General features: G+C 36.2%; 1 pseudogene; it reads left to right on the plus strand.

Annotated features, from left to right (window-relative positions):
* The first annotated feature begins 5,608 nt into the window (after positions 1-5,608).
* On the plus strand, positions 5,609-19,130 carry LOC105044216 (uncharacterized; annotated as a pseudogene).
* The last annotated feature ends 208 nt before the right edge of the window (positions 19,131-19,338 follow it).

The following is a 19,338-nucleotide window of genomic DNA, read 5'->3' on the forward strand; positions in this document are numbered from 1 at the left end:
GCGAGCTATTTCCTTTCACCGGTTCCCATTTATTTATTTCTTATATATTAAAAAAATGCTAAAACTAGAGCCATCCGCAAAGCGGTGGCCTGAAGGCCATGACCTCTTGGACCCCCTTATTTTTTCGTGCAGCCCAAGTGGTGAATGATTGTGCCAATCATGCATGCCAAAATGAATGCCCCACGAAAGGTTGTCCAACTATTTAATGCTATTTGGACAATCATTTTATGAATGCTAAAATGACTTCTTCCATTAGCATCATCATCATCGGGCCTACTTATACAGCGATGATGCAAATTGTTCATACACAGTGAATATGAGCACATCAAAAGTTAAAAATAAAATAATATATATATTTTTAAAAAAATATAATTTAAATTAGAACATAAAATTCATTATATGCTCCACAACGAAGAATGCCATCTAATTCGCCGCTTCATTGGAAAACAGCCAAATATCTAATGGCAAAGAATGCACCAACGTATATTTTATCCGCCTTGAGATCCAACCTGACCATCTCCTCCAAAAGTTATTCAATTACTTTTGCTATAATTAAATGCAAACTAAGATTAAAAAAAAAACAAAACTTGGTCCAGCAGTCAAACCGTCGTGTCGGCTATTTTTCCGAGCAATGAGAATTTTGAAAACGTTTCCCAGGCTTCAATTCCACCACATTCCAGATAAAATGTTTTTCTCCTTTGCCGACGTCCGCGCGGTCTTCCCTTGCTCTACTCTTCCTATTTTGACCCGCACCGATACCCTTTTCTTCTCGAAGCGCTCCTCAGACCTTCTGTTCTCCACAACGCCGGCTTTCCACCGCCTTCCCCTCCACCACATCGTTTCCACCCGGTCCACTTTGGCATTCCGCGAGCGCGTCGGACCGAGTATTAAAACGACATAATCCGATTTGTTAATTAATTATTGCCTCGAAATGTCTCCATCCATGACAGGAGGCGGTGATAAGACTATCAATTTAGGCTGTTAGCTGTCCGTTCCAGCGTACCGGTCTCTTTGAAGTATTTTTCAAAATAATATAAAAAAAAAATTATTTACATAAATAATATAAATTGTATTTATTTAATAATTTGATGTAAAAATTTAAAATATTATTTGAATGATATTTATTATCTACGTCATCCACCTCTAATTTTACGTAGATCATATAAAAAAAAAATTAAAAATATCATTTAATATGACGTTTTTAAAAACATCATTCTAAATGACGTTTTTAAAAACATCATATTATTTGGTGCTTTTAATTTTTTCAAAAAAAATAAAAAAATAATCAAAAAATAAAAATTTTAATTTTAAATTTTTTAAAAAATAAAAATTTAATTTTAATAAAAATAAAAATTAATTTTTTATTTCAAATTATCTTTCAAATTATCTTTTTAAAAAAATATATAAAAAAATTATTATTAAAAAAATTAAAAATATCATTAAAAAATAAAAAAAATAAAAATTATAATTCAAAATTTTAAGAAAATAAAAATTTTAATTTTAATTCAAATAAAAATCATCATTTCAAATTACAATTTCCTTTTCAAATTAATTTTTTTAAAAAAATTATAAAAAATTAAAATTAAAAAAAATAAAAAAATAAAAATATCAATTTTGAATATATTTAAAAAATAAAATTCTAAATTTTAATTAAAATAAAAAAATAATTTTAAATTATTTTCTTCATTCAAAATTAATTTTTTAAAAAAATATCTAAAAAAATCTTAAAAAATTTAAAAAATAAAGAATACCATAAAAAATAAAAAAATGAGAAAAAATAAAAATTATAATTTTAAATAAAAAAATAAAAATTTTATTTTAATTCAAATAAAAACATCATTTCAAATTATTTTCTCCATTTCAAATTAATTTTTTTTAAAAAATATGTAAAAAATAAAAAATAAAATAAAATAGAATAAAAAATAAAATATTTAAAAAAAAAAAATAAAAATTATAATTTTTAATTTAAAAAAATAAAATTTTTAATTTTATTTGAAATAAAAAATATTATTTAAATTATTTTTTCTATTTTAAATTATTTTTTTAAAAAATATTCCAAACAAAGAAGTAAAAAATGAGAAAAAAAAAGAGAAAATATCCCTCACTTGAAATAACTTTAGCATAACTTTACGTTATAATTTCTATAGCCCTTTTAGCATAACTTTTTCCCTCCTAATATTCTGAGACACATTCGAGTATGTGTATCCATATCCACAAAGCAAAATATCCGATCACTTAAAATTAAATAATATAAAATAAAATTAATATTTAATAATATTAAATAAATAAAAATATCACGCTATAAAAAATAGTACAATAAATATTAAAAATATTAAGTACAAATCTAAAAAAGGCTAAGTCCCACAAGGACGTCGTGGTGTCCGTGGTCGCTTGGACCTTCTCAGAAAGGTCCTCACCGGCTGCTCCTGCTCCTACTCCTGCTGTGACGGCTCCTCCCTTATATCAGTGGAGGAGGTCTGCTGGTCATACTGCTCAGGAATAACTGATGCTGTCGGATTATCTACGGACTGAATGACCCACTCAACCCTCTCATCTGGATACATGGATAGGCCTGAAAAAAAAGTATTATACTCATGTGGCCAACTGGTACCCGATGATGTTATCTGAGGGATGTAGAAGAAGAAGGCGCTGCCATCTGTGGATCAAAAAGCGATGGCATCTGTGCAGCATCTAATGATGACATCTGCGGAATATGCGGTGATGACATATGTGGAATATATGGTGACGGCGTATATCTCATATCTGACGCATCGGCTGCTCCATACCAAGGCGCACAGCTATATGGATCAACACCAATCGCCACCAATATTTAGGAACTTGTTCTCTATATCTCATGTAGTATCCGAATCCGTTCGTCCTCATCAGTCGTAGATAAAGCACGACGAGCATCCAACACAAGACCCGACATAGAATCAGTCTATAAAATAAAAATAAAACATCAATATACTATAAAATATAAAATAAAAATATAACACAAACAACATAAACTATTTTTGTAGTCTTACAAAAGACGCACAGCAAACTCTTGCCCTCGTATCTAGGAACTGCATACCGAGACTGTCCAATAACTCGTACTGTAATACTAAAAAACCAAGCCATGTAGTCATCGGTATATGAACGGCCTCTCAAAATGGGATCACCATGAACAATGTGATCTCGACGTGCATCCCAAATATCGATATACGCTGCATGTCTGATATGCTAGTCAATACGAGTTCTACCTCGTCGATCAATATGATGAAGTCCTGGCTGGTATCAAACTACTCTGGATGCCCTGAATCTGACCAAACGTCGCAGGACATGATCAAAAAGATGTCACTCTACCACATCAAAATAAATAAGTGACACCCTAGCATCCATATATCATGTCCAACTGTACACATCTGTGGCAATATAGCCAATATCTCATCTGTACATGGCTCCACAAAAACTGATAGAGTTAAAATAAAAAAAATTAGTAAGCTAAAATTTTAATAGATTATGACAACTGTAAAATGATATTTATAAAAAATTTAAAATTTATCCATCTATATGTATCAACTAATGTATCCAATGGCACCTATAAACCCGTGTCACTCTCGTCGATACGTGATAAACGTTGAATGCAACGTTCCATCTGTTTCACAATCTACTCATATTAAATAAATTTTATCAATTTAAAACAGTAAGTTTCAAATAATAAAAATAATATTTTTATACTATATCCCAATGGTCCGTCTAGTCTGAATGGAACATCAGGATATGCTGCTCTGATGGCATCTTGGCGTCGTAATAGACTGATAGTCGGCATATGCTCTCATACCCAAATCTGTAAATTTCAAAAAATCATACACGATATACCCAATATGAAATATGAATATTAAAAATAAAAATTTATAATTCACATACATATAATAATACAAGATAACCATCAATCTGCTCTGATCAGCATAAGAACCCGATACATAGTTCTGTATAGGCAAGCTAGTACTGCACTGCCCCATTTTAAATGGCGCTTTTAAAAACACCATTTAAAATAATTTTTTTTTTTTTTGGATGACGTCTACGTGAAAAATAGAGGGTGATGTGGTCATGGTAAAAATCATTCAAAATGATATTTTATTATTTTTACATCAAATTGATAAATAAATTAAAATTTAAATTATTTATATAAATATTTTTTTTTTTGTATTACTTAAAAAAAAACTCGATCTCTTCGACCAGCGCAACGTAAAGGTGTTACGAGCCGTCTGATCAGGGAACGTTTGCGAACGTTGGTGGAGATTGCATCGTCACCGACCAAAGCTAATTGTCCAACAAAGATGCCATCGTTCAAAATCTAACAATTTTTTTTTCGTAAAAAAAATGGATGTCTGCACCATCTTGAATAAGCATGTCACATCCAATCATCGTTAATCTCTCGCTTGGAGTTTCGCTTAGACATACGTATGCGGTAGTCCTGTTACGCATCCCTACTACTTTTTATTGTTGGAGCAAAAAAAGAAAAAGAAAAGGACCCAACCGCTATTCATGGTCATCTTTTCTGAAGGGAACTTTACGTGCTTTGGCACCGGTTCGCCATTGTAAAATAACCGTTTGTTACTGTAAAAGATACTTCGTACCTATTCGCACTCTATATAAAGAATCTTGAACTTTTATTCTAGTTTCTAAACAATATTTTAGAACATTTTTATTTTTTCAGAATTTCTATATGCAAAATTTCATAAGACTTTGTTGAATTTTAAGGATGATTTGTCAAGAATGAATCTACAACTCTGTTGTATTTTAAAAGTGCAGAATCACTTATTATTTGAGTAGAGACAAATATAACTTTAGAGATAATGATTTATGCGTCTCAAAGTCAAGAATTGCCTTATTATTTTCTCCCGTCAAAACTACTTTTTTTTTTTTTTTTTTCGCCGGCAGTTTTTGTGGAGAAATTACTATCGGTAGGTGGTGAATGTAGACGCCTGACCTCCTGGTGTCGACAGCTGTCCACGTCGAAGCCGGGCGTAAAATTACAAAAACTAGAATGGAAAACTGTGTTCTGCGTACGGATTCCGTTGCGTTGTGACGTGGGCGGAGCGGAAGGTGCCGCGTTCCACCAGTTCGAGTTATGCGTCCTATCGGAACCGAACCGGATTCCCGGTTCTATTCGTGCAGAAACCCGGCCGAGGGGTATATAAAATAAAAAGATGGAGGCCGGGGAGTTCAAGAACAGCAGAGAGACCGCCCTTGTTCGTTCCCGTGGAAAGGCGGTATCGGGCCGCGTCGTTTCCTTCGCCGCCCCGCAAACAACCAGGCAGGGGATCTAGGGTTTCGGCGCGGCTTGGAATGATCTGGGGCCTTCCAAGGCGGTCCAGGGCACCTGGATCGTTTCCGCGCTTCCCTCGATCTTTGGAGCCGGATCTTTGAGATTTTTTTCTTGTTGCGTTTGATCGGCGGTTCTTTCTTGGGATTTGGTGCGCCTAGGAGGATCTTGGTGATCTGCGGACCTCAAGGAATCCAACGATTTTCGTAGAGTTTCGTACGTGATGTGATGATTGGTATCGTTGAAAGAGTTCGGTCCATTGTGAATTTGCCGAAATTTCGTCTTTCCTCGAAGCCGTTGATGATGCTGTGAAAGTTCTTGGAGCGGAGAAGAAGTTTTGGAGATGAGTTGGCTACTATTTGGTGCGTCTGGTGAGGTTCTTTGATCCATTTTGATGATTTGACAATTTGATCCATCCGAGCCCGGGGGAAATTTTGCCAATTTGGAGAACTTTGTTTTTGTTTTTCTCCGTGGAGTTGTGTAGTCGTGGTCTCGGTGGAAAATTTTGTCCTTTGTCTCGATTTTAAAAGGGGGTCAGGATGGTGAGCGGACACCTTTTTCTGTGTCGAAAACACTCGTGGCCTGCAGAGGAATATGTTAGCAGAACTACGTTGCAGTTGGTGAGTCCCCTTCTTTGGTATCTGAATTTTAGAAGGGTCTTGGTGAACGAATAACCTTGTGCTTCAGTTCAGTTCCTTTGGATCAGTCGTGCCTTGATTAAATGATCCATGGACTTATAACTGTTTTATGTTGACAATGTTATTAGTTTTTTAGAATTTAATAGTATAGTCACTTATGTTGGTTAATGCATAGCTTGGGAATTTGTACTCTGTTGTTTGTGAGCTGGATGGGTGGTGGGTATTCTTTTTGGTTCAACCCAACAATATTGATGCTTTATTTTTCCTATTTTTACTCCATACATGATTGTAGCTCGACTTTGATGGAGGTGCGCCACCAGAGCAGGCATGGAGGAGGAGGCTAAATAGTCATGCTAACATACTGAAGGAATTCAGTGTGACATTTATGGAGGCAATTAGAATGGTATGGTGTTGGCTATTACCTATGCATGGTTTTTGGTGAACCTGCTGCGCTCACAGATTGTTAATTGTTCGTGAACTTTTTAATTGCCTCAATTAATTTGTTGTTGATGGGTTATTGGGCCTCAGATGCGCCTTGGTGTTCGCCTTTGGTCATACGTGAGAGAAGAAGCTTCTCAAGGAAGGGTAATCCTGTAAATTCCTTTTCCCTTAGAACAAATATATTTTTAAGGGTAATGGCTTGATGCATTTGGAGCTTTGCAGAAAGCACCCATTGATCCATTTACGCGAGAAAGATGTAAGCCCTCAGCTTCCCAAGGGGTACCGCTTGGAGGAATGGGGTGGGTGATATTACTGGCTATTGCAATCGACAATTTCTCTTTTAGATTTTTAATTTCATTGATTTATACAAACCACATCTGCAGAAGTGGAAGCATCTCAAGAGGTTTCAGAGGGGAGTTTAAACATTGGCAGATAATTCCTGGTTCATGTGAAGCGTCACCTGTCATGACAAATCAGTTCTCTGTAATTCTTGGCTTGTTACTTTCTTTTGGACCTTGTATTTATGTTTTGCTTATAATATCATTTCCGATCTTCGATTTGTGTTGCATTCTTGAACAAAATCATTTATCATTATTCCTCATTGACATTATTATGGGTTTGCCTTATTGCTCTTTCTGATTGTATCAATTATTAGATTTCATTAGTAGGATTTCCCTCCTTTAAACTGCAGAATGGAGGACTTCAGCACAGTACAATTTATCCGAAAATCTAAATTAAACTACAAGCCACCATTTATCTAAATTGTGGCTCTATAAACTCTTCCTTCCTTTACTAACCTATCAAGCATAAAGAAAATTCTGAATGTGGATCATTCCGTTGTTTGACCTTTCTATGGCAATTTTTGGCTACCTCATCAATGGATGGATTGCTGCATATCATTGTCGCCAGAATAACAAGACCTTTATGAGGTTTGTCATCTCAGTACCGGTTACCGGATATCATATAAGTACCATCTTTTACAATGTTAGTACACGGTTCAGTACGGTATGAGACAGCGTACCGAGTGTCGGTATAGTGCGAGACACCATTCCGACTCACTACTACCATGGTACAGTATGCCTCGTACCTATCAATATCGGGTGATATGGCGGACCATGCCTTTACCTTTTTATTATTGGGAACAAACATTAGCACACATTTAGTTTACACCTAGTTATTAAATGTTTTAGCATTACCGGGTTTTTAATTTTTTGGTGCACTTGGAGTCCTAACATAAAATTTATGGTTATAAAACATGTAACAACTTGGAGAAGCGGTAGTTTTCCATATAGGAAGCTATGTTGGACTGAGTCTTGTAGAAGTCATGCTCAAGAAGTAGCTCTATAGTAAGATAAGATTTTTTTGACTTGTAAATTATTTAGAAGATTTTTAAAGGTTATTTGCTTTGAAATGGATGGTTTATAGCAAGTGTTTCTGAACTTGCATCCCTAAGAGCTGAAGAACAGTGTTTTGTAATCAGGTATTATTTAAGTTTGCTGTCAAACTAGTTTTGCTAACTTGTGCTCCTGCTTTCGTTCATATCCTTTGCATTACCTTGTTCTTAACATAAATATACCAGTTTGTTGAACTCTTTCATGCCCATTCCCACTCTTGTTATTCTTTCTAGCTTCTAAGACTTGGAATGAGGTAGAGAAGGAGAGTGATGGACAGGAGAGGTGCCTTGTTGAGAAAATTGCAAGTGCATTGGACTGGTTTTGCCAAGATTAAGTGGATAAGGTAATTGAGATTTTTGTTGCTTTGATATCTGTAAATGCCTCATTTACTTCTCCATGAGTGGGTTTGGTGTTTTAAAGGATTTGGAGGAAAGATTGAGGTTTTGACAATAGAGTGGAAGCTTGCTATTGTTCACAAGTATGAGATATGAAAGATGAACTCTTGAAGAGGGATTCACTTTGCAAGATTTGGGGTACCATCCAGATTAATACATAGATCACTTGTTTTAGTTTATTCACTTAAATCAGTGTTTAAGAGCTACCAAAGTTGATTCATCTTCTCTCTTATAACATTCTTGATCCATGTTTCGTGGTGGTGAGAGGTGGCCTTTTAAGGAAACCAAACATGTAGTGGTGGTGGGAGATGCTCATAATTGGTGCCTGTTTGAAGACCCTTAAGATTTCTATAGGAGTGTGTTTGATTTTCTAGGTGGTGCAGATGATAATGAGAGTATTAGGACTTTATCAGTGATGGGAAATTTTGTGCCATTGCAATTTCTTTTGATGATAATGAGAGGATTAGGACTTTAACAGTGGATTGGAAATTTTGTGCTATTGCAATTTCTTTTATTCTTTTCTTCTCCCTTTGTTGGGACATGCCTGTTGAGCTGGGCAGAGCAAAGGGCACTGAATGACATATGTGAAAAAGGAATGCAATTTCGCAAGCTCTGGAGGCATCTGTAATGAACCAAATTTTATTTAGATGTTCTTCATGATGACTGATCATGATATCATATTATGAGATGAGAAAAATGTTAACAGCCTTTTGATACATACACTTAGTTTCCTTCAGCCTTGTTTTCGTTTTCTCATGCCCAACCAATTTTGTTAGACGCTTGCCAAATCTGTTGACTGGTGAGGAATGCATTATTATGTAAGTAAGAAAAAGAAGCCAAACAAGGAATTTTATATCTTCTCTAGTGCTTGAAAAGGATCCTTTTAGTGACCGAGTTTTGTTAGAGCGGATGGTGGATGAGCTGTATATCAGGGAAAGGGTGTATATAATTGGCACGGTACATAGTGTGTCAAAGCTTCTTTTGTCTATGTTATTATCACTAATGATTTTATATTATTAAGTTCATCTTCTCAAATATGAAGATAATGTTTGAAGTTGAGTATGTGAGGCCAGACTGCTCATAGCTGAAGCCTCCAAAGCCACCATAGTAAGGGCATTAATAAGAAAAGTTTCTCTGGAAGCCTATGCCATGAGAGAGGGAGAGTCTTTCCTATTCTGCACTGTGAGAAAAAAGATAGTGCAAATAAAGTCTCTCCTGATCTCTGGAGATACAGAAACTGTCATGTGCATTTCCTGTGACAACTACAACTTTGTTAATTAGCATGTCATGATATGCTGATGGATTGTGCTATGCAAACATTAAGTTTTGCATGTTTTTGTATGTTAGTGTACTATTTGTTGATTTTTATATTTCTGGATTGCAGATTTTTATATCTCGAGATGGAGGAAATAAAAAGTACTCTTCAGTTTTAGCTCCTGGTCATCATGAAGGGATAAAGTAAGACAATCTCCAACTTTTTTTACCCATAGGTCTGCAATTACCTGCCTCTACACAAACACCCCATTTGTCTATTTGAACATGTCTGGCAAGCATTTCCCATTCAACATTTTTTTATTTTCAAAATTTCAATGATGATTTATGAATATCCAAGGTGGTGTTTCTGTCTGTTCAACCTGGCAGTTAGATTCTGCGGTAAATGTTTGGACCTCTGCCTGGAGTATTTTAATTTTCAGATGATTTTTTTTTTTCGATTTAGAATTGCCCATTTGTTTTGCTAGCTGCTATTCTTCTTATTGCTCTGTCTGTTTATTGTTGCTGCTCTAGAATCTCAGCTAATAATGACCAGGTTAACATTTTCATATTAGCTCAAACAAAATTCGCGTCTTGTTCATACCATCTGCTGCATAGCAGGGCCTGCAAACAAGGTTTGCAGCACCTGTCAATAACATACCGGTACCGAACTAATATGTATTTTCGTACCATACTGGTACTCAGTAGGCCTCGCCATCTTGTACCATATCGCGTACTAATACTATAATAGGATGGTACCAATACAGGAGATGGCAAACCTTGCTTGCAAGTGTTAAAAAGAGATGAAGTTTTAATAAAAAATAAGGCCTAGTATTTGTGATTTTTTTTCTTTTGCCAAAAATACTTTTCAGGTATGCTGAAATTTGTGTCATAAATCATCTGTGATGTTATACATTATAGAACAATTTCTTAGCCTGACCTGAAGAATTTCCCCTGCAAGAAAGAAGAGCAGAATGTACTTGCTGCAATAGATTGTGGCCCCTTATTAATGAGCCCTTTTGACCTTTGCACTTATAATGAGAAATGACTTTTTTATGTTTTCCTAAAGAAAAGGAGCTGCTACTTGCTGATGTTTGTGTTTATTCTGGGATAGGTCCTTATGTAATTGCTGCTTACTCCCGGGATTCAAGGTCCATTAAGTCTGCTTCCTCTTTTTACTATGGTTGCATTTAACCATTCTGTACTAGAGATGAATGGTTCTTTTGAGTGATCAATAATTCTAAATCAGTTTTACTTTATCAGGAGTCTGTCTATATACAAATTTTGCGGAAATCTTACATAAAAAGAAGAGATGAAAGAGAAAGGTTTCCATGGTTTGTTCCTCCTCTAGAAAAGCCAACTGGAAGAACGATAGGAATATTCTTCCCATTAAAGTGTCAAAAGTATTGTGTTGCCATCAGTAAAAGTGTCCACCTCAGGAGGCCCACTATCGTATCTGAGCAAATAACTTATAGTGGGACTATTTAATAGACCCCAAAAAGGAAAGAACACTAGTTTTGTTCCTGATACAATAGCTAAGAATAAATCTTAGTGTTCGTCAGTTGATGTGCAGTTAAGGCAGATAAGCTCTTGAGACTCTTGCTTCTTCTGGCTTTCTTAGTGAATCAGTGGCGAGGATTCCCATATTCCACGCCTTTTCTGGTTATTAATTACCATTTCTGTTGATGTTTTATATCTCCTTACTCTTAGTACAACTCTAGCTATTGCTTCTACATCTGAATGAGCTTGTTTGATTATTTGCTTTCTTACTTTTAAATTTGTCTTTAAGGAAGCTAAGCACACGTTTGTTCATTTTCTGCATTCTTTTTCAGGAAATTTGGTGATCAGGGCATTTCATCATGGGACTGGAATCTAAGTGGTCAGCATTCCACATACCATGCTTTATTCCCTAGGGCATGGACTGTTTATGATGGTATATTTTTTGAAACTCTGTCATATTCTATGATAAAGTAAGGGCTTTCATATTTTCTTTTAGGTATTCTAATTAGGATGCTTTTTTTTATTTGTGAGACCAAGGGTCTGGCACTTAGCTTTACCAATTTATTCTATAGGAAGATAATTTGCACAGTTCTTTTATAGTATGTCATATGTCTTCTGGATATACAGTTTGAGAACGGTCCATCATTTTAAATTCTGCAGAAAGTTTTGTAGTTATTATAATTGGCCTCTTTTTTCACAGGTGAACCAGATCCTGACCTCAAAATCTCATGTCGCCAGATATCACCATTTATACCACATAATTATCATGAGAGCAGTCTACCAACATCTGTGTTTGTGTACACCGTAAGTACATTAGTATGATTTTTGGCTGCACTTTAAAAGTTTGCTTTTTTGCCTTTTTCATTTTTGTCCATGTTTATGGTTCTGAGTTATCACTTAATTAATAGAGCTTGAGAAGTCCTAGTTAACTAAATAGAATTGAGTCTTGAGTAATTGAGGTATAGTGACTATTTTCTTTCTCGCAGGGGTTGTTTTTAAAATTTTCTTTTTAACCTTTTTTTACTTATTTTAGTGAGCCCACAAAATTCAAATCATTGGCTGCCTATGCATTATGTATGTTTCTACGGACAAGAGATGTCCCAAGTCGTCCCGATCGGGATGCTGGGACGATGGTAGGATAATTCTATCCTGGCATATGGGATGGAAACCCTATCCCAGTGTCCATGGGATGTCCTGTCAGGATCTGAATCCTTGCTTATATTTGCTCATATTTTATTGTAAGACAAATGGAATAGTCCTAAAAGAAAAATTCAGATGCTTTGAATCTGGTGGGTAGCCTCACACAGCCTTTGAGTAACCCTATCCATTTTAAATCCATTTATTTCTCTTTAAATGTGAATTACAAACCCCAAAAAAGAGCAGCCCAGTGCATGAGGCTCCTGTCACTGTGGGGAATCAAACGGTCAGATATACTCAGTCTTACCCTGCATGTAGGGAGGCTATTTCCATGTTTTAAACATGTGAACCCTACATACCTAAAAATCTGGATACAGGGGACTCTTTCCTCTTCCCTTGCCTACATTAACAGGAATCTTATACCAAGGTTAGTGGATCTGGTGATCGAGTGGATGATTGGTAAATAGGAATTGGGGAGCAGTCTTACCGAAAGAGTACTAGTTTGTGTGCACACAATCGCTTGTGTGGACAAACAGCTTCACATATTGCAAGATGCAGAAAAGATCAAAGTGAGTGAATTTGCAATTTTGTATGATCTGAAATGAGTTTTGGATTTGAATTCTTATATTTAAAAATGAAGTTTTCTAGATTTTGCTCAGAAAAATGTGTTGTAATTATCCATGATGACAAAAATCTTTGGTTTGGAGGCAAATCCTCAACACTTGATGGAGAGATGTAATAAAGGGACAGAAGGCATGAGAAAAGAAAGAACTAGGATTTGCAATGATTTCATCATCTAAATTTTGGGGCTTAGCCCTACATGTATAGATCATAGTGACTTACAACTGTAAGAAACCAAAACTTAATCTAAAGTCTTATTTAATCCTTAAGTTTGACTAATTATGCACTATACTGTTGGAGACTATTTTTGTGTGCTGTCAACTATTTTACTGATTATGTGTACACTTGTACTCCAAATTGCAAACTACTGTGTATGCTGTGTAACTTTTTCTTCTGGTAGGATACTAGTTCCATGCGGAGATCTATTTCTCAGGGAGAATTATTTTGACAAGTTGCATTTTGATTTTGATGGAACGCATCATCTCTTAGTTGTCTAAATTCAAATATAGTTTGCATTTTAAGAATGTAGGCCTGTCCCTCTGTCTACATTCAGCTGTTAAGAGAACAAAGGTTGTAACTTTAAATGCAGGCTTTATTCTTTTATTGTTATAATGTGAAATAAATTCTGCTCTTTTTTAAAGTAGAAAACAATATTTTTCAGTTTAACCTTGATTATTAGTAGGTGTTAAACTTCATTATTTTTTGTATGAAGTCTTAGAACTTGACAATGTGGTTGTGCTGTCAGAGTTCTTGCTATGCATATATTCTGTATATTAGCATTATATCATTATATCATGAGTGTATTGATTGAACAAACAGAATGTAATTTCATAACCAGTTTTCCTAATGGTTGACCACATGATACCAACTAGTCTGTCTTTGATTTGGGCCAGTTAGGGATTTAATTAATTGCAAAGCCATAATTGTTAATAATCATAGAATGTCAATTTTATTATTAAGATTTTTTTGCCCAGTTGTGATGCAACTGGAACTGAGGTACTTCTTTTTTCTCTGTTATAGCTAGTAAATACTGGAAGGGAAAGGGCAAAAGTCAGTTTGCTGATGACCTGGGCGGTAGGTGAAATTTTTCTGTTGATTCCTTCCAAACTATATTTATCTGCACTGAATTCCTCTATAATGCTTTTATATTTTCTGTGTTCTCACAGAATTCCATTGGAGGAGTTTCTCATCACTCTGGAGGCCACATCAACGAGCCATTCATGTCAGTAGCACCTTATTGTGGAGGTTTTGCAATTAATTACTTTATCACCATATGTATTGATATTGATGCAAATCTTGCTTTTGTTTTGCATGCAGAGGGGAAGATGGAGTATCTGGGGTGCTTCTACATCACAAGCAAGTTGCCAACCCTTGATTGCTCTATTATGATGGTTGGTTAGCAGATTTCCCTTAGGTTGTTTATGCCATTGTGGAAATTCCAGTGCCTCCCCATAGTTCATCTCATTTTCCCAATATTTGTCTTTCAAGCATGGAACTCCATTATGGCCTTTGGTCCTCTGTTTGTGTAACTAGCTGAGTCATTTCAAGTATCTTCTAAGCTAATTCATATTTGTTTTATCGCTTCCCTATTGTTGTCTTTTCCCAAGTGCTTTTATCTAAATATTTGAAAATGATGCAGGACTGCAAAAGATAACCCTCCTGTAACTTTTGCCATTGCTGCTTGTGAAACTCAGAATGTGAATGTGACTGTCTTGCCAAATTTTGGGCTTTCTGGAGAAAATTGCGTTACAGCTAGAGACATGTGGGGCACCATGGTGCAGGTAGTTATTCTTTTTATAATCAGCAGTTTTTGTAATAGAAATTTTAATCAAGCACCTTGTTTTGATACTTTTTCTGGCCATGCATACGTCTTTGATAGTTTAATGGTCTGAAGTTTGGCTTTCGCTTTGATCATTTTGGTTCCAACGTGGATCCATAATTTGTCTGCTAAAGGGAATCAACCTTTGTACTTCTTAATCCATCAAAATATTTGTGTTTGGGGACCTGTTCTTTTGCTGACACACTCAGTTCTATAGGATGGGCAGTTTGATCGTGAATATTTCAATGCTGGCCCCAGTGCGCCATCTGCTCCAGGAAGTACACTTTGTGCAGCAGTTTCAGCCTCTACATGGGTAGAACCACATGGAAGATGCACTGTTGCATTCGCTTTGGCCTGGTCATCTCCTAAAGTAAAGTTTCAGAAGGGATGTTCATATCACAGGTAGTGCTTTGTGGGCATATTTTTGTGGAACTAAATTTCTTGTCCTGTATTGCTTGTTGGTTCTTTTACAATGTAATCTATATGTGTGTGTGTGCTTGCATGCCTGTGTATGTTAAAAGCAACCTCCCCCCCCTCCCCCGCTCTCTCTCTCTCTCTCTCTCTCTCTCTCTCTCATATGCATGCTGCACATGCAAAAGCAGGACTTGAATTTAAGGGTTCTGATGCTCAAACTTCATCCTGTCTATATGGCAAGCTCTTATAAAATGATTTATGTTCTGTTAATATGTGATGGAGTTTAATTGTCTTTCTCTCCACATAACATACACCCATCAAGAAGTAGTGCCACGAAGTTCACTTTTGGCAAGAGAAGGGCAGGCTGTGATACATGAAAAGGTATAACTTATTGGCTGTATGGTTCTTGCTCATGCAAATAATTAGCATTGTCCATGGACTCCTAGACATAGAATCTACATTAGAAGGTGGAAAAGTTACTGTTTGATATGGGTTAAGAATTTTCATCTTTGGGGCACTAATTAAAAACATCTGTTTGTTCTTTTACGGTCCTGTCACCTATATACGAAATTTTGTGTGCATTAACCTCTCTTTCTGTGCACATACATCAAGTTGAGGCACATTCAAGCCTGCACTTCATTCTTCTCCAGTGCTTTTTGGTGATCTGAGCTGACCCGTTTGGGAGTTCAGATACTTTTCATTGAGATTATATCTGATTGCCATTTGTTTGCTTAGCAAAATATTAAAAATGTGCATGTTTGTTTTCTTTATATTTTAGTTGGCGAGTTATGGCTTTCCCCTTTTCACAGGAGATACACAAAATTTTATGGAACTTCAGAAAGATCGGCCATCAATTTGGTTCATGATGCATTGATGGGTATGTACATATATGACCATTTGTCCATTGTAAGTTTTTTCCCATTTACTGGTTGCATCAATATCTAAAATCATCAATATTCTGATCTGGTATAGTATTGCTCTTTTCTATTTTTTTATTCCTTGTTTCGGATTTTATTGTGGCATTCATGTATTTGTTGGTTTAGCTGTTTGATCCTAGCTATTTGTTGCTGTTTTGAGTTGACCATCAGGGTATAAGTGTTGGGAGGAAGAGATTGAGAAATGGCAAGATCCTATACTCAAGGATGAAAAGCTTCCAGAGTGGTAATTTTGATGATCTTAGAACCAAGTTTCTTTGGATTCAATTGGGCTGCATTTTAGCTATAGCAAATATGCTTTTGATTTTTCTTCTTGTACAAAACTTCACTGCTTTGTATTGGTCTTGGTATATCTACATCCTAGCATATTATCAACTTCTTATATTATTGAAATCATCGCATTGAAGTTAACAACCATGATTGTATACTGTTATCTGCAAGAATGGCTTCAATTCTGTCATCATCTTATCTAAATATATGTTGATGTTTCCAGGTACAAATTCACTCTTTTTAATGAGCTCTACTTTCTGGTTGCCGGGGGAACAGTTTGGACAGGTATTTTTCTGTGCTTCCTTTGCAGCAGCAGTCCTGTTTGCAATTTTGCATGACATAAGAAAGTCATTATTTTTAATACAGTTTATTGTTGATTATTCTTTAAAAAGTAGTAGGTAATTTCTTGAGGAAGTCATCGCCTGATTACTTATGCTGTGCAGATGGTGAAGCTCCGTCAGTAATGAGAAACAAAATCCTGGTTCCAACCGCCAAAAATCCTCAAAAATAGCAAAAGAAGATGCCAATGCTGTATCTACAAAAAGAAGCCATGTGAATTTCGCTATGGAGCAGATTTCTTTTGACACTGGACTACACAATGGTGATGAGAAAATGGTCCCATTGTCTTCAGCAGGAGATGATTCGGAAGATAGTGACAATTTAGATAGCCCTGAATCTCTACAGGCTGGACCTCTTCTACACCTGCATGATGGTCCCGAAAATGTTGGGAGGTTTCTGTACTTGGAAGGAGTAGAGTATATCATGTGGTGTACATATGATGTGCACTTCTATGCTTCTTTTGCTCTTCTGGATCTCTTTCCAAAAATTGAGTTAAGTATTCAACGAGATTTTGCCCAAGCTGTTTTGTATGAGGACAGGAGAAAAGTCAAATTTCTGGCTGATGGTAACTGGGGAATCCGTAACGTTAAAGGTGCCGTTCCCCATGATCTAGGAACACATGATCCATGGCATGAAATGAATGCTTACAACATACATGATACGAGCAAATGGAAAGATCTCAACCCAAAGTTCGTACTCCAGGTGTATAGGGATTTTGCTGCAACTGGTGACACGTCATTTGGAAGGGACGTCTGGCCAGCTGTTCGAGCTGCTATTGATTATATGGAACAATTTGATCGTGATGATGATGGTCTCATCGAGAATGATGGTTTCCCTGATCAAACTTATGATGCTTGGACAGTTCATGGCATCAGTGCGTACTGTGGATGTCTTTGGCTAGCTGCACTCCAAGCTGCAGCAGCTATGGCTCATCGCCTTGGGGATCATTCTTTTTCTGAAAAATGTAAGATTAAATTTTTGAAAGCTAAACCTGTGTTTGAAGCTAAATTGTGGAATGGATCATACTTCAATTATGACAGTGGTACGAGTAGCAACAGCCGGTCTATACAGGCAGATCAACTTGCAGGGGAATGGTATACTGCTTCATCAGGATTGCCCTCACTTTTCGATGATAATAAAATAAGAAGCACTCTTCAGAAAATATTTGAATTCAATGTGATGAAGGTGAGAGGAGGACGAATGGGGGCTGTTAATGGAATGCATCCTAATGGAAAGGTTGATGAATCTTGCATGCAGTCACGTGAAATTTGGACTGGGGTTACCTATAGTGTGGCCGCTACCATGCTGCTTCATGGGATGGAGCATCAAGCATTTACCACGGCAGAAGGTATTTTTATTGCAGGCTGGTCCGAAGAAGGATATGGGTAAGCATCTCCTCTTCTTTTACTTTAATCTTGTATATATAATTTCTTTTAGATACTTAAGTTTTTTATATCTGTTTATTATGTGTGATGGGGGAAGAGTTGTGTGCCTGGTGCGAGTATCATGTGATGTGGATATATCATGAAGAATATATTTCTTTCTGTGAAGTTGATATATCATTAGGAATATATTTCTTTCCCTTCCACAAAATGTCTTTATCTTATAACAGTTGGTAACAGTTGGTACCGGGGGACATAGCAGTCACGGTTTCTTCGTAGAATGGGAATGGGACATCCTGTGCACCAGTACTTGGGATGGTGGCTAATCCCATCCCGGTCCATTTTCCAACTCATCCCATCCCAATATTCAGGATGGTGGAGCATCCTGCTTCCGCTGGTATTTAAAATTTGGATAATGATATGTATATATTTTTCATATAATTATGCAGACTTGCATAATCATATGCATATGAGCGGTTTACCGTCTGATTGAGCTGAGGTCCAGTTTCACCTGCATGTTGTAATTTGATGAATATGCACGAGAACAACGTGATGATATTCCAGATTGTTTGCACGGTTTTATCCAGCTCGGTTGTATACTTGCATAATGGATGATGCAGTTTCTAATTTATTTATGCTTTTGTGCTAGAAAGTTAAAAAGGCTATCTCGCATGTTGGGTGCTCGTTTAAGTTCCAACTAGATATTTGGCATTTTGGTGTAGTTTATTCCCTTTGTTATTTAATTCTTGTAGAACTTATGGGTGATGTTAATTTTTGCTTAAATGCAGGTATTGGTTTCAGACCCCTGAAGCATGGACTACTGATGGACACTACCGCTCCCTGATGTACATGCGCCCACTTGCAATATGGGCGATGCAATGGGCCTTGTCTCCTCCAAAAGCAATCATTGAGGCTCCCAAAATAAATATGATGGACAGGATGTATATCTCTCCCCTCAATGTTAGAGCTGTTCATGAGATGGGTGTGAGAAAAATTGCACCTAAAAGTAGCTGTTTTGGCGATACGGTATTTCACTGTGAATGCTGATCAGATAGAACGTAGGGTGGTGAATTCACTCGTCAGGTTCTTGGCTTTCCTAACCCTTGAAAAGAGAAGGGTTGGGATTTTTTTTTTAGAAATTTAAATGAAACATGTAATTTAGTCATCCCAATGTAATTGATAATCATAAAATTAATCTGGTGGTTCATCAAGAGCAATCTCATTGTATAACATTATTTTTCTTTTTTTCAATTTGCTTTATATATTATGCCTTTCTTATTCTACTGCATTGCCAATAACACTGGTGGGCTGAAAAATTTGATCAGCACCTGTTTCTGATGCAAATAAGGGGTCTGTTTTCAATAATCAGTCTTTTTGCACTGCGTGTAGTTTATCTAAAAATTTTGCGTTTCAACACTGGCCAAGAACCGTGCTTGGACTTGTTATCTGTTTCATCAAGGTACCTATTTCATGAAGTTGCCGAATCGAGCT

The sequence above is a fragment of the Elaeis guineensis genome, chromosome 4 (genome assembly GCF_000442705.2).
Source record: "Elaeis guineensis isolate ETL-2024a chromosome 4, EG11, whole genome shotgun sequence".
In the NCBI taxonomy this organism is placed as follows: Eukaryota; Viridiplantae; Streptophyta; class Magnoliopsida; order Arecales; family Arecaceae; genus Elaeis; species Elaeis guineensis.